The sequence below is a fragment of the Cucurbita pepo genome, chromosome 8, assembly GCF_057944985.1.
Source record: "Cucurbita pepo subsp. pepo isolate OVF chromosome 8, ASM5794498v1, whole genome shotgun sequence".
In the NCBI taxonomy this organism is placed as follows: Eukaryota; Viridiplantae; Streptophyta; class Magnoliopsida; order Cucurbitales; family Cucurbitaceae; genus Cucurbita; species Cucurbita pepo.
Genome location: NC_141805.1, coordinates 7,408,683 through 7,418,897, shown reverse-complemented (window position 1 = coordinate 7,418,897; position 10,215 = coordinate 7,408,683).

Sequence of the window (10,215 nt, the reverse complement as noted above, 5' to 3'; positions counted from 1 at the left end):
ACAAACGTTTCTTAAAACATGGACAATTACTCGGTTTTTTTAGCACGTTTTTCAAACGTCCCGATTTGGGGTTTCTGAATTAGGGTTTGGATTTTAAGCACCTTTTTACTGCTTTATACCCTCCATTTCTTCGACATTCTATTCTAAATCGTCATGCCTAATCATTCCCCAAAAAAAGTTCTTAAAACATGGACAATTAATAAGTTTTTTAGCACGTGTTTCAAACGTCCCGGTTTGGGGTTTCCGAATTAGGATTTCGATTTTAAGCACTTCTTACTTCTTTATACACTCGGTTTATTCGACATTCTCTTCTACGTCATCATGCCTAATCATTCCCCCCCGAAAGTTTCTTAAAACATGGACAGTTACTCGGTTTTTTAGCACGTGTTTCAAACGTCCCGGTTTGGGGCTTCCGAATCAGGGTTTCGATTTTAAGCACTTTTTTACTTCTTTATACACTCAGTTTCTTCGAAATTCTCTTATAAATTATCATGCCTAATCATTCCCCACAAAAGGTTCTTAAAACATGGACAGTTACTCAGTTGTTTAGCACGTGTTTCAAACGTCCTGGTTTGGGGTTTCTGAATTAGCGTTTCGATTTTAAGCACTATTTTACAGCGTTATACACTCCGTTTCTTCGACATTCTATTCTAAATCATCATGCTTAATCATTCCCCACAAAAGGTTCTTAAAACATGGACAGTTACTCGGTTTTTTTAGCACGTGTTTCAAACGTTCCTGTTTCGGGTTTCCGAATTAGGATTTCGATTTTAATCACGTTTTACTGCTTTATACACTCGGTTTCTTCGACATTCTCTTCTAAATCATCATGCCTAATCATTCCCCATAAAAGTGTCGAAAAACATGGACAGTTACTCGGTTTTTGTAGTACTTATTTCGAACGTACCGGTTTGGGGTTTCCGAATTAGGGTTACGATTTCAAGCATTTTTTTACTGCTTTCTTCGACATTCTATTCTAAATCATCATGCCTAATCATTCCCCATGAAAGTTTCGAAAAACATGGACAGTTACTGGATTATTTTAGCACGTGTTTCAAACGTCCCAGTTTCGGGTTTCCGAATTAGGGTTTCGATTTGAAGCACTTTTTTACTCCTTTATACACTCTGTTTCTTCAACATTCTGTAAATCATCATTGCTAATCATTCCCCACAAAAGATTCTTAAAACATGGACAGTTACTCGATTTTTTTAGCACCTGTTTCAAACGTCCCGGTTTGGGGTTTCAGAATTACGATTTCGATTTTAAGCATTTTTTTACTGCTTTATACACTCCGTTTCTTCAACATTCTATTCTAATCAGTATGCCTATTCATTCCCCAGAAAAGTTTTGAAAACACATGGACAGTTCCCCGATTTTTGTAGCACGTGTTTCAAACGTCCCGGTTTGGGGTTTCCGAAGTAGGGTTTCGAATTTAAGCACTTTTTTACTGCTTGATACACTCCGTTTCTTCAAATTATATTCTAAATCATCATGACTCATCATTCCCTAAAAAAGTTTCGAAAAACATGGACAGTTACTCGGTTTTTTAGCACGTGTTTCAAACGTCCCGGTTTGGGGTTTCCGAATTAGGGTTTAAATTTTAAGCACTTTTTTTATTGATTTATACACTCCGTTTCTTCGACATTCTATTCTTAATCATCAAGCCTAATCATTCCTCATAAAAATTTCGAAAAACATGGACAGTTTATCGGTTTTTATAGCACGTGTTTCAAACGTCCCGGTTTGGGGTTTCCGAATTAGGGTTTCGATTTAAAGCCCTTTTTTAGTGCTTTATACACTCCATTTCTTCGACATTCTATTCTAAATCATCATGCCTAAGCATTCCCCACAAACGTTTCTTAAAACATGGACAATTACTCGGTTTTTTTAGCACGTTTTTCAAACGTCCCGATTTGGGGTTTCTGAATTAGGGTTTGGATTTTAAGCACCTTTTTACTGCTTTATACCCTCCATTTCTTCGACATTCTATTCTAAATCGTCATGCCTAATCATTCCCCAAAAAAAGTTCTTAAAACATGGACAATTAATAAGTTTTTTAGCACGTGTTTCAAACGTCCCGGTTTGGGGTTTCCGAATTAGGATTTCGATTTTAAGCACTTCTTACTTCTTTATACACTCGGTTTATTCGACATGCTCTTCTACGTCATCATGCCTAATCATTCCCCCCCGAAAGTTTCTTAAAACATGGACAGTTACTCGGTTTTTTAGCACGTGTTTCAAACGTCCCGGTTTGGGGCTTCCGAATCAGGGTTTCGATTTTAAGCACTTTTTTTCTTCTTTATACACTCAGTTTCTTCGAAATTCTCTTATAAATTATCATGCCTAATCATTCCCCACAAAAGGTTCTTAAAACATGGACAGTTACTCAGTTTTTTAGCACGTGTTTCAAACGTCCTGGTTTGGGGTTTCTGAATTAGCGTTTCGATTTTAAGCACTTTTTTACAGCGTTATACACTCCGTTTCTTCGACATTCTATTCTAAATCATCATGCTTAATCATTCCCCACAAAAGGTTCTTAAAACATGGACAGTTACTCGGTTTTTTTAGCACGTGTTTCAAACGTTCCTGTTTCGGGTTTCCGAATTAGGATTTCGATTTTAATCACGTTTTACTGCTTTATACACTCGGTTTCTTCGACATTCTCTTCTAAATCATCATGCCTAATCATTCCCCATAAAAGTGTCGAAAAACATGGACAGTTACTCGGTTTTTGTAGTACTTATTTCGAACGTACCGGTTTGGGGTTTCCGAATTAGGGTTACGATTTCAAGCATTTTTTTACTGCTTTCTTCGACATTCTATTCTAAATCATCATGCCTAATCATTCCCCATGAAAGTTTCGAAAAACATGGACAGTTACTGGATTATTTTAGCACGTGTTTCAAACGTCCCAGTTTCGGGTTTCCGAATTAGGGTTTCGATTTGAAGCACTTTTTTACTCCTTTATACACTCTGTTTCTTCAACATTCTGTAAATCATCATTGCTAATCATTCCCCACAAAAGATTCTTAAAACATGGACAGTTACTCGATTTTTTTAGCACCTGTTTCAAACGTCCCGGTTTGGGGTTTCAGAATTACGATTTCGATTTTAAGCATTTTTTTACTGCTTTATACACTCCGTTTCTTCAACATTCTATTCTAATCAGTATGCCTATTCATTCCCCAGAAAAGTTTTGAAAACACATGGACAGTTCCCCGATTTTTGTAGCACGTGTTTCAAACGTCCCGGTTTGGGGTTTCCGAAGTAGGGTTTCGAATTTAAGCACTTTTTTACTGCTTGATACACTCCGTTTCTTCAAATTATATTCTAAATCATCATGACTCATCATTCCCTAAAAAAGTTTCGAAAAACATGGACAGTTACTCGGTTTTTTAGCACGTGTTTCAAACGTCCCGGTTTGGGGTTTCCGAATTAGGGTTTAAATTTTAAGCACTTTTTTTATTGATTTATACACTCCGTTTCTTCGACATTCTATTCTTAATCATCAAGCCTAATCATTCCTCATAAAAATTTCGAAAAACATGGACAGTTTATCGGTTTTTATAGCACGTGTTTCAAACGTCCCGGTTTGGGGTTTCCGAATTAGGGTTTCGATTTAAAGCCCTTTTTTAGTGCTTTATACACTCCATTTCTTCGACATTCTATTCTAAATCATCATGCCTAAGCATTCCCCACAAACGTTTCTTAAAACATGGACAATTACTCGGTTTTTTTAGCACGTTTTTCAAACGTCCCGATTTGGGGTTTCTGAATTAGGGTTTGGATTTTAAGCACCTTTTTACTGCTTTATACCCTCCATTTCTTCGACATTCTATTCTAAATCGTCATGCCTAATCATTCCCCAAAAAAAGTTCTTAAAACATGGACAATTAATAAGTTTTTTAGCACGTGTTTCAAACGTCCCGGTTTGGGGTTTCCGAATTAGGATTTCGATTTTAAGCACTTCTTACTTCTTTATACACTCGGTTTATTCGACATGCTCTTCTACGTCATCATGCCTAATCATTCCCCCCCGAAAGTTTCTTAAAACATGGACAGTTACTCGGTTTTTTAGCACGTGTTTCAAACGTCCCGGTTTGGGGCTTCCGAATCAGGGTTTCGATTTTAAGCACTTTTTTTCTTCTTTATACACTCAGTTTCTTCGAAATTCTCTTATAAATTATCATGCCTAATCATTCCCCACAAAAGGTTCTTAAAACATGGACAGTTACTCAGTTTTTTAGCACGTGTTTCAAACGTCCTGGTTTGGGGTTTCTGAATTAGCGTTTCGATTTTAAGCACTTTTTTACAGCGTTATACACTCCGTTTCTTCGACATTCTATTCTAAATCATCATGCTTAATCATTCCCCACAAAAGGTTCTTAAAACATGGACAGTTACTCGGTTTTTTTAGCACGTGTTTCAAACGTTCCTGTTTCGGGTTTCCGAATTAGGATTTCGATTTTAATCACGTTTTACTGCTTTATACACTCGGTTTCTTCGACATTCTCTTCTAAATCATCATGCCTAATCATTCCCCATAAAAGTGTCGAAAAACATGGACAGTTACTCGGTTTTTGTAGTACTTATTTCGAACGTACCGGTTTGGGGTTTCCGAATTAGGGTTACGATTTCAAGCATTTTTTTACTGCTTTCTTCGACATTCTATTCTAAATCATCATGCCTAATCATTCCCCATGAAAGTTTCGAAAAACATGGACAGTTACTGGATTATTTTAGCACGTGTTTCAAACGTCCCAGTTTCGGGTTTCCGAATTAGGGTTTCGATTTTAAGCACTTTTTTACTCCTTTATACACTCTGTTTCTTCAACATTCTGTAAATCATCATTGCTAATCATTCCCCACAAAAGATTCTTAAAACATGGACAGTTACTCGATTTTTTTAGCACCTGTTTCAAACGTCCCGGTTTGGGGTTTCAGAATTACGATTTCGATTTTAAGCATTTTTTTACTGCTTTATACACTCCGTTTCTTCAACATTCTATTCTAATCAGTATGCCTATTCATTCCCCAGAAAAGTTTTGAAAACACATGGACAGTTCCCCGATTTTTGTAGCACGTGTTTCAAACGTCCCGGTTTGGGGTTTCCGAAGTAGGGTTTCGATTTTAAGCACTTTTTTACTGCTTTATACACTCCGTTTCTTCAAATTATATTCTAAATCATCATGACTCATCATTCCCTAAAAAAGTTTCGAAAAACATGGACAGTTACTCGGTTTTTTAGCACGTGTTTCAAACGTCCCGGTTTGGGGTTTCCGAATTAGGGTTTAAATTTTAAGCACTTTTTTTATTGATTTATACACTCCGTTTCTTCGACATTCTATTCTTAATCATCAAGCCTAATCATTCCTCATAAAAATTTCGAAAAACATGGACAGTTTATCGGTTTTTATAGCACGTGTTTCAAACGTCCCGGTTTGGGGTTTCCGAATTAGGGTTTCGATTTAAAGCCCTTTTTTAGTGCTTTATACACTCCATTTCTTCGACATTCTATTCTAAATCATCATGCCTAAGCATTCCCCACAAACGTTTCTTAAAACATGGACAATTACTCGGTTTTTTTAGCACGTTTTTCAAACGTCCCGATTTGGGGTTTCTGAATTAGGGTTTGGATTTTAAGCACCTTTTTACTGCTTTATACCCTCCATTTCTTCGACATTCTATTCTAAATCGTCATGCCTAATCATTCCCCAAAAAAAGTTCTTAAAACATGGACAATTAATAAGTTTTTTAGCACGTGTTTCAAACGTCCCGGTTTGGGGTTTCCGAATTAGGATTTCGATTTTAAGCACTTCTTACTTCTTTATACACTCGGTTTATTCGACATGCTCTTCTACGTCATCATGCCTAATCATTCCCCCCCGAAAGTTTCTTAAAACATGGACAGTTACTCGGTTTTTTAGCACGTGTTTCAAACGTCCCGGTTTGGGGCTTCCGAATCAGGGTTTCGATTTTAAGCACTTTTTTTCTTCTTTATACACTCAGTTTCTTCGAAATTCTCTTATAAATTATCATGCCTAATCATTCCCCACAAAAGGTTCTTAAAACATGGACAGTTACTCAGTTTTTTAGCACGTGTTTCAAACGTCCTGGTTTGGGGTTTCTGAATTAGCGTTTCGATTTTAAGCACTTTTTTACAGCGTTATACACTCCGTTTCTTCGACATTCTATTCTAAATCATCATGCTTAATCATTCCCCACAAAAGGTTCTTAAAACATGGACAGTTACTCGGTTTTTTTAGCACGTGTTTCAAACGTTCCTGTTTCGGGTTTCCGAATTAGGATTTCGATTTTAATCACGTTTTACTGCTTTATACACTCGGTTTCTTCGACATTCTCTTCTAAATCATCATGCCTAATCATTCCCCATAAAAGTGTCGAAAAACATGGACAGTTACTCGGTTTTTGTAGTACTTATTTCGAACGTACCGGTTTGGGGTTTCCGAATTAGGGTTACGATTTCAAGCATTTTTTTACTGCTTTCTTCGACATTCTATTCTAAATCATCATGCCTAATCATTCCCCATGAAAGTTTCGAAAAACATGGACAGTTACTGGATTATTTTAGCACGTGTTTCAAACGTCCCAGTTTCGGGTTTCCGAATTAGGGTTTCGATTTTAAGCACTTTTTTACTCCTTTATACACTCTGTTTCTTCAACATTCTGTAAATCATCATTGCTAATCATTCCCCACAAAAGATTCTTAAAACATGGACAGTTACTCGATTTTTTTAGCACCTGTTTCAAACGTCCCGGTTTGGGGTTTCAGAATTACGATTTCGATTTTAAGCATTTTTTTACTGCTTTATACACTCCGTTTCTTCAACATTCTATTCTAATCAGTATGCCTATTCATTCCCCAGAAAAGTTTTGAAAACACATGGACAGTTCCCCGATTTTTGTAGCACGTGTTTCAAACGTCCCGGTTTGGGGTTTCCGAAGTAGGGTTTCGATTTTAAGCACTTTTTTACTGCTTTATACACTCCGTTTCTTCAAATTATATTCTAAATCATCATGACTCATCATTCCCTAAAAAAGTTTCGAAAAACATGGACAGTTACTCGGTTTTTTAGCACGTGTTTCAAACGTCCCGGTTTGGGGTTTCCGAATTAGGGTTTAAATTTTAAGCACTTTTTTTATTGATTTATACACTCCGTTTCTTCGACATTCTATTCTTAATCATCAAGCCTAATCATTCCTCATAAAAATTTCGAAAAACATGGACAGTTTATCGGTTTTTATAGCACGTGTTTCAAACGTCCCGGTTTGGGGTTTCCGAATTAGGGTTTCGATTTAAAGCCCTTTTTTAGTGCTTTATACACTCCATTTCTTCGACATTCTATTCTAAATCATCATGCCTAAGCATTCCCCACAAACGTTTCTTAAAACATGGACAATTACTCGGTTTTTTTAGCACGTTTTTCAAACGTCCCGATTTGGGGTTTCTGAATTAGGGTTTGGATTTTAAGCACCTTTTTACTGCTTTATACCCTCCATTTCTTCGACATTCTATTCTAAATCGTCATGCCTAATCATTCCCCAAAAAAAGTTCTTAAAACATGGACAATTAATAAGTTTTTTAGCACGTGTTTCAAACGTCCCGGTTTGGGGTTTCCGAATTAGGATTTCGATTTTAAGCACTTCTTACTTCTTTATACACTCGGTTTATTCGACATGCTCTTCTACGTCATCATGCCTAATCATTCCCCCCCGAAAGTTTCTTAAAACATGGACAGTTACTCGGTTTTTTAGCACGTGTTTCAAACGTCCCGGTTTGGGGCTTCCGAATCAGGGTTTCGATTTTAAGCACTTTTTTTCTTCTTTATACACTCAGTTTCTTCGAAATTCTCTTATAAATTATCATGCCTAATCATTCCCCACAAAAGGTTCTTAAAACATGGACAGTTACTCAGTTTTTTAGCACGTGTTTCAAACGTCCTGGTTTGGGGTTTCTGAATTAGCGTTTCGATTTTAAGCACTATTTTACAGCGTTATACACTCCGTTTCTTCGACATTCTATTCTAAATCATCATGCTTAATCATTCCCCACAAAAGGTTCTTAAAACATGGACAGTTACTCGGTTTTTTTAGCACGTGTTTCAAACGTTCCTGTTTCGGGTTTCCGAATTAGGATTTCGATTTTAATCACGTTTTACTGCTTTATACACTCGGTTTCTTCGACATTCTCTTCTAAATCATCATGCCTAATCATTCCCCATAAAAGTGTCGAAAAACATGGACAGTTACTCGGTTTTTGTAGTACTTATTTCGAACGTACCGGTTTGGGGTTTCCGAATTAGGGTTACGATTTCAAGCATTTTTTTACTGCTTTCTTCGACATTCTATTCTAAATCATCATGCCTAATCATTCCCCATGAAAGTTTCGAAAAACATGGACAGTTACTGGATTATTTTAGCACGTGTTTCAAACGTCCCAGTTTCGGGTTTCCGAATTAGGGTTTCGATTTGAAGCACTTTTTTACTCCTTTATACACTCTGTTTCTTCAACATTCTGTAAATCATCATTGCTAATCATTCCCCACAAAAGATTCTTAAAACATGGACAGTTACTCGATTTTTTTAGCACCTGTTTCAAACGTCCCGGTTTGGGGTTTCAGAATTACGATTTCGATTTTAAGCATTTTTTTACTGCTTTATACACTCCGTTTCTTCAACATTCTATTCTAATCAGTATGCCTATTCATTCCCCAGAAAAGTTTTGAAAACACATGGACAGTTCCCCGATTTTTGTAGCACGTGTTTCAAACGTCCCGGTTTGGGGTTTCCGAAGTAGGGTTTCGATTTTAAGCACTTTTTTACTGCTTTATACACTCCGTTTCTTCAAATTATATTCTAAATCATCATGACTCATCATTCCCTAAAAAAGTTTCGAAAAACATGGACAGTTACTCGGTTTTTTAGCACGTGTTTCAAACGTCCCGGTTTGGGGTTTCCGAATTAGGGTTTAAATTTTAAGCACTTTTTTTATTGATTTATACACTCCGTTTCTTCGACATTCTATTCTTAATCATCAAGCCTAATCATTCCTCATAAAAATTTCGAAAAACATGGACAGTTTATCGGTTTTTATAGCACGTGTTTCAAACGTCCCGGTTTGGGGTTTCCGAATTAGGGTTTCGATTTAAAGCCCTTTTTTAGTGCTTTATACACTCCATTTCTTCGACATTCTATTCTAAATCATCATGCCTAAGCATTCCCCACAAACGTTTCTTAAAACATGGACAATTACTCGGTTTTTTTAGCACGTTTTTCAAACGTCCCGATTTGGGGTTTCTGAATTAGGGTTTGGATTTTAAGCACCTTTTTACTGCTTTATACCCTCCATTTCTTCGACATTCTATTCTAAATCGTCATGCCTAATCATTCCCCAAAAAAAGTTCTTAAAACATGGACAATTAATAAGTTTTTTAGCACGTGTTTCAAACGTCCCGGTTTGGGGTTTCCGAATTAGGATTTCGATTTTAAGCACTTCTTACTTCTTTATACACTCGGTTTATTCGACATGCTCTTCTACGTCATCATGCCTAATCATTCCCCCCCGAAAGTTTCTTAAAACATGGACAGTTACTCGGTTTTTTAGCACGTGTTTCAAACGTCCCGGTTTGGGGCTTCCGAATCAGGGTTTCGATTTTAAGCACTTTTTTTCTTCTTTATACACTCAGTTTCTTCGAAATTCTCTTATAAATTATCATGCCTAATCATTCCCCACAAAAGGTTCTTAAAACATGGACAGTTACTCAGTTTTTTAGCACGTGTTTCAAACGTCCTGGTTTGGGGTTTCTGAATTAGCGTTTCGATTTTAAGCACTTTTTTACAGCGTTATACACTCCGTTTCTTCGACATTCTATTCTAAATCATCATGCTTAATCATTCCCCACAAAAGGTTCTTAAAACATGGACAGTTACTCGGTTTTTTTAGCACGTGTTTCAAACGTTCCTGTTTCGGGTTTCCGAATTAGGATTTCGATTTTAATCACGTTTTACTGCTTTATACACTCGGTTTCTTCGACATTCTCTTCTAAATCATCATGCCTAATCATTCCCCATAAAAGTGTCGAAAAACATGGACAGTTACTCGGTTTTTGTAGTACTTATTTCGAACGTACCGGTTTGGGGTTTCCGAATTAGGGTTACGATTTCAAGCATTTTTTTACTGCTTTCTTCGACAT